This window comes from Cavia porcellus, unplaced genomic scaffold (assembly GCF_034190915.1).
Source record: "Cavia porcellus strain 051 isolate PalLab524CR breed Dunkin Hartley unplaced genomic scaffold, mCavPor4.1 scaffold_57, whole genome shotgun sequence".
NCBI lineage: Eukaryota > Metazoa > Chordata > Mammalia > Rodentia > Caviidae > Cavia > Cavia porcellus.
In genome coordinates this window covers 617,140-624,758 of record NW_026947540.1, presented here as the reverse complement: position 1 = coordinate 624,758, position 7,619 = coordinate 617,140, and positions in this window count along the sequence as shown.

The window sequence follows — 7,619 nt, the reverse complement described above, 5'->3', positions numbered from 1 at the left end:
ATTGCCACTGCATTTTGCCTGACCTCCCCATGCTGACCACCCCGCGGTGCTTTTCTCCATCCTACATTGCCACTCAATGTCTATCCTAATTCAGAACCTCCGATTCACACCACGCCGTGATGTTTTTCTCACTCCTACTAGTGAATGTAATGTAACACACACCCATACAATGTGCACCAACCCGTGATGTTTTTCTCTCTCCTACTAGTGAATGTAATGTAACACACACCCACACAATGCGCACCCCCCCGCGATGTTTTTCACAAAATTATCCTACATTGCCACTGCCTGTTCCCTGACCTCCCCATGCTGACAACCCCGCGGTGCTTTTCTCCATCCTACATTGCCACTCACTGCCTATCCTAATTCAGACCCTCCGATTCACACCACCCCGTGATGTTTTTCTCACTCCTACTAGTGAATGTAATGTAACACACACCCATACAATGCGCACCACCCCGTGATGTTTTTCTCACTCCTACTAGTGAATTTAATGTAACACACACCCATACAATGCGCACCACCCCGCGATGTTTTTCGGAATCCTATCCTACATTGCCACTGCATGTTCCCTGTCCTCCCCATGCTGACCCTCCCGTGGTGCATTTCTCCATCCTACATTGCCACTCACTGCCTGTCCTAATTCAGACCCTCCGATTCACACCACCCCGTGATGTTTTTCTCACTCATACTAGTGAATGTAATGTAACACACACCCATACAACGCGCACCACACCGCGATGTTTTTCAGAAACCTATCCTACATTGCCACTGCATTTTCCCTGACCTCCCCATGCTGACCACCCCGCGCTGCTTTTCTCCTTCCTACATTGCCACTCACTGCCTATCCTAATTCAGACCCTAGGATTCACACCACCCCGTGATGTTTTTCTCACTCCTACTAGTGAATGTAATGTTACACACCCCCATACAATGCGCACCAGCCCGTGATGTTTTTCTCACTCCTACTAGTGAATGTAATGTACCACGCACCCATACAATGCCCACCACCCCGCGATGTTTTTCAGAAACCTATCCTACATTGCCACTGCATGTTACCTGACCTCTCCATGCTGACCACCCCGCGGTGCTTTTCTCCATCCTACATTGGCACTCATTGCCTATCCTAATTCAGACCCTCCGATTCGCACCACCCCGTGATGTTTTTCTCACTAATACTAGTGAATGTAATGTAACACACACCCAAACAATGCGCACCACCCCGCGATGTTTTTCAGAAACCTATCCTACATTGCCACTGCATGTTCCCTGACCTCCCCATGCTAACCACCCTGCGGTGCTTTTCTCCATCCTACATTGCCACTCACTGCCTATCCTAATTCAGAGCGTCCGATTCACACCACCCCGTGATGTTTTTCTCACTCCTACTAGTGAATGTAATGTAACACACACCCATACAAGAGCACCACCCCGTTATTTTTTTTCACTCCTACTAGTGAATGTAATGTAACACACACCCATACAATGCGCACCACCCCGTGATGATTTTCTCACTCCTACTAGGGAATGTAATGTAACACACACCCATACAATGCGCACCACCCCGTGATGTTATTCTCACTCCTACTAGTGAATGTAATGTAACACACACCCATACAATGCACAACACCCCGCGATGTTTTTCAGAAACGTATCCTACATTGCCACTGCATGTTCCCTGACCTCCCCATGCTGACCACCCCGCGGAGCTTTTCTCCATCCTACATTGCCACTCACTGCCTATCCTAATTCAGACCCTCCGATTGACACCACCCCGTGATGTTTTTATCACTCCTACTAGTGAATGTAATGTAACACACACCCATACAAGAGCACCACCCCGTTATTTTTTTTCACTCCTACTAGTGAATGTAATGTAACACACACCCATACAATGCGCACCACCCGGTGATGATTTTCTCACTCCTACTAGTGAATGTAATGTAAAACACACCGATAAAATGCCCACGACCCCGTGATGTTTTTCTCACTCCTACTAGTGAATGTAATGTAACACACACCCACACAATGCGGACCACCACGCGATGTTTTTCAGAAAATTATCCTACATTGCCACTGCCTGTTCCCTGACCTCCCCATGCTGACCACCGCGCGGTGCTTTTCTCCATCCTACATTGCCACTCACTGCCTATCCTAATTCAGACCCTCCGATTCACACCACCCCTTGATGTTTTTCACACTCCTACTAGTGAATGTAATGTAAAACACACCCATACAATGCGCACCACCCCGCAATGTTTTTCAGAAACCTATCCTACATTGCCCCTGCATGTTCCCTGACCTCCCCATGCTGACCAACCCGCGGTGCTTTTCTCCATCCTACATTGCCACTCACCGCCTATCCTAATTCAGACCCTCCGATTCACACCAGCCCGTGATGTTTTTCTCACTCCTACTAGTGAATGTAATGTAACACACACACATACAATGCGCACCAACCCTTGATGTTTATCTCACTCCTACTAGTGAATGTAATGTAACACACACCCATACAATGCGCACCATCCCGCGATGTTTTTCAGAAAACTATCCTACATTGCCACTGCATTTTCCCTGACCTCCCCATGCTGAACACCCCGCGGTGCTTTTCTCCATCCTACATTGCCACTCACTGCCTATCCTAATTCAGACCCTCCGATTCGCACCACCCCGTGATGTTTTTCACACTCCTACTAGTGAATGTAATGTAAAACACACCCATACAATGCGCACCACACCGCGATGTTTTTCAGAAACCTATCCTACATTGCCACTGCATGTTCCCTGACCTCCCCATGCTGACCAACCCGCGGTGCTTTTCTCCATCCTACATTGCCACTCACTGCCTATCCTAATTCAGACCCTCCGATTCACACCACCCCGTGATGTTTTTCTCACTCCTACTAGTGAATGTAATGTAACACACACCCATACAATGCGCACCACCCCGTGATATTTTTCTCACTCCTACTAGTGAATGTAATGTAACACACACCCATACAATGCGCACCACCCCGTGATTTTTTTCAGAAAACTATCCTACATTGCCACTGCATGTTCCTGACCTCCACATGCTGACCACCCCGCGGTGCTTTTCTCCATCCTACATTGCCACTCACTGCCTATCCTAATTCAGAACCTAGGATTCACACCACCCCGTGATGTTTTTCTCACTCCTACTAGTGAATGTAATGTTACACACACCCATACAATGCGCACCAGCCCGTGATGTTTTTCTCACTCCTATTAGTGAATGTAATGTAACACACACCCATAGAATGCCCACCACCCCGCGATGTTTTTCAGAAACCTATCCTACATTGCCACTGCATGTTCCCTGACCTCCCCATGCTGACCACCACGCGGTGCTTTTCTCCTTCCTACATTGGCACTCATTGCCTATCCTAATTCAGACCCTCCGATTCGCACCACCCCGTGATGTTTTTCTCACTCCTACTAGTGAAAGTAATGTAACACACACCCACACAATGCGCACCACCCCGCGATGTTTTTCAGAAACCTATCCTACATTGCCACTGCATGTTCCCTGACCTCCCCATGCTGACCACCCCGCGGTGCTTTTCTCCATCCTACATTGCCACTCACTGCCTATCCTAATTCACACGGTCCGATTCACACCACCCCATGATGTTTTTCTCACTCCTACTAGTGAATGTAATGTAACACACACCCATACAAAAGCACCACCACGTTATTTTTTTTCACTCCTACTAGTGAATGTAATGTAACACACATCCATACAATGCGCACCACCCCGTGATGATTTTCTCACTCCTACTAGTGAATGTAATGTAACACACACCCATACAATGCGCACCACCCCGTGATGTTATTCTCACACCTACTAGTGAATGTAATGTAACACACACCCATACAATGCACACCACCCCGCGATGTTTTTCAGAAACGTATCCTACATTGCCACTGCATGTTCCCTAACCTCCCCATGCTGACCACCCCGCGGTGCTTTTCTCCATCCTACATTGCCACTCACTGCCTATCCTAATTCAGACGGTCCGATTCACACCACCCCATGATGTTTTTCTCACTCCTACTAGTGAATGTAATGTAACACACACCCATACAAGAGCACAACCCCGTTATTTTTTTTCACTCCTACTAGTGAATGTAATGTAACACACATCCATACAATGCGCACCACCCCGTGATGATTTTCTCACTCCTACTAGTGAATGTAACGTAACACACACCCATACAATGCGCACCACCCCGTGATGTTTTTCTCACTCCTACTACTGAATGTAATGTAACACACACCCATACAATGCGCACCACCCCGTGATGTTTTTCTCACTCCTACTAGTGAATGTAATGTAACACACACCCATACAAGAGCACCACCCCGTTATTTTTTTCACTCCTACTAGTGAATGTAATGTAACACACACCCATACAATGTGCACTACCCCGTGATGATTTTCTCACTCCTACTAGTGAATGTAATGTAACACACACCGATAAAATGCCCACCACCTCGTGATGTTTTTCTCACTCCTACTAGTGAATGTAATGTAACACACACCCACACAATGCGCACCACCCCGCGATGTTTTTCAGAAAATTATCCTACATTGCCACTGCCTGTTCCCTGACCTCCCCATGCTGACCACCCTGCGGTGCTTTTCTCCATCCTACATTGCCACTCACTGCCTATCCTAATTCAGACCCTTCGATTCACACCATCCCGTGATGTTTTTCTCACTCCTACTAGTGAATGTAATGTAACACACACCCATACAATGCGCACCACCCCGGGATGTTTTTCAGAAACTTATCCTACATTGCCACTGCATGTTCCCTGACCTCCCCATGCTGACCACCGCGCGGGGCTTTTCTCCATCCTACATTGCCACTCACTGCCTATCCTAATTCAGACCCTCCGATTCACACCACCCCGTGATGTTTTTCACACTCCTACTAGTGAATGTAATGTAAAACACACCCATACAATGCGCACCACCCCGCGATGTTTTTCAGAAACCTATCCTACATTGCCCCTGCATGTTCCCTGACCTCCCCATGCTGACCAACCCGCGGTGCTTTTCTCCATCCTACATTGCCACTCACTGCCTATCCTAATTCAAACCCTCCGATTCACACCAGCCCGTGATGTTTTTCTCACTCCTACTAGTGAATGTAATGTAACACACACCCATACAATGCACACCAACCCTTGATGTTTATCTCACTCCTACTAGTGAATGTAATGTAACACACACCCATACAATGCGCACCATCCCGCGATGTTTTTCAGAAACCTATCCTACATTGCCACTGCATGTTCCCTGACCTCCCCATGCTGACCACCCCGCGGTGCATTTCTCCATCCTACATTGCCACTCACTGCCTATCCTAATTCAGACCCTCCGATTCACACCACCCCGTGATGTTTTTCTCACTCCTACTAGTGAATGTAATGTAACACACACCCATACAATGCCCACCACCCCGTGATTTTTTTCAAAAAACTATCCTACATTGCCACTGCATGTTCCCTGACCTCCACATGCTGACCACCCCGCGGTGCTTTTCTCCATCCTACATTGCCACTCGCTGCCTATACTAATTCAGACCCTCCGATTCACACCACCCCGTGATGTTTTTCTAACTCCTACTAGTGAATGTAATGTTACACACACCGATAAAATGCCCACCACCCCGTGATGTTTTTCTCACTCCTACTAGTGAATGTAATGTAACACACACCCACACAATGCGCACCACCCCGCGATGTTTTTCAGAAAATTATCCTACATTGCCACTGCCTGTTCCCTGACCTCCCCATGCTGACCACCCTGCGGTGCTTTTCTCCATCCTACATTGCCACTCACTGCCTATCCTAATTGAGACCCTCCGATTAACACCACCCCGTGATGTTTTTTTCACTCCTACTAGTGAATGTAATGTAACACACACCCATACAATGCGCACCACCCCGCGATGTTTTTCAGAAACCTATCCTACATTGCCACTGCATGTTCCCTGACCTCCCCATGCTGACCACCGCGCGGTGCTTTTCTCCATCCTACATTGCCACTCACTGCCTATCCTAATTCAGACCCTCCGATTCACACCACCCCGTGATGTTTTTCACACTCCTACTAGTGAATGTAATGTAAAACACACCCATACAATGCGCACCACCCCGCGATGTTTTTCTGAAACCTATCCTACATTGCCCCTGCATGTTCCCTGACCTCCCCATGCTGACCAATCCGCGGTGCTTTTCTCCATCCTACATTGCCACTCACTGCCTATCCTAATTCAGATCCTCCGATTCACACCAGCCCGTGATGTTTTTCTCACTCCTACTAGTGAATGTAATGTAACACACACCCATACAATGCGCACCAACCCTTGATGTTTATCTCACTCCTAATAGTGAATGTAATGTAACACACACCCATAAAATGCGCACCATCCCGCGATGTTTTTCAGAAACCTATCCTACATTGCCACTGCATGTTCCCTGACCTCCCCATGCTGACCACCCCGCGGTGCTTTTCTCCATTCTACATTGCCACTCAATGCCTATCCTAATTCAGACCCTCCGATTCACGCCACCCCGTGATGTTTTTCTCACTCCTACTAGTGAATGTAATGTAACACACACCCATACAACGCGCACCACACCGCAATGTTTTTCAGAAACCTATCCTACATTGCCACTGCATTTTCCCTGACCTCCCCATGCTGATCACCCCGCGGTGCTTTTCTCCTTCCTACATTGCCACTCACTGCCTATCCTAAATCAGACCCCCCGATTAACACCACCCCGTGATGTTTTTCTCACTCCTACTACTGAATGTAATGTAACACACACCCATACAATGCGCACCACTCCGTGATGTTTTTCTCACTCCTACTAGTGAATGTAATGTAACATACACCCATACAATACGCACCACCCCGTGATGTTTTTCTCACTCTTACTAGTGAATGTAATGTAACACACACCCACACAATGCGCACCACCCCGCGATATTTTTCAGAAACCTATCCTACATTGCCACTGCATGTTCCCTGACCACCCCATGCTGACCACCCCGCGGTGCTTTTCTCCATCCTACATTGCCACTCACTGCCTATCCTAATTCAGACCCTCCAATTCACACGACCCCGTGATGTTTTTCTCACTCCTACTAGTGAATGTAACACACACCCATACAAGACCACCACCCCGTTATTTTTTTCACTCCTACTAGTGAATGTAATGTAACACACACCCATACAATGCGCACCACCCCGCGATGTTTTTCAGAAACCTATCCTACATTGCCACTGCATGTTCCCTGACCTCCCCATGCTGACCACCGCGCGGGGCTTTTCTCCATCCTACATTGCCACTCACTGCCTATCCTAATTCAGACCCTCCGATTCACACCACCCCGTGATGTTTTTCACACTCCTACTAGTGAATGTAATGTAAAACACACCCATACAATGCGCACCACCCCGCAATGTTTTTCAGAAACCTATCCTACATTGCCCCTGCATGTTCCCTGTCCTCCCCATGCTGACCAACCCGCTGTGCTTTTCTCCATCCTACATTGCCACTCACTGCCTATCCTAATTCA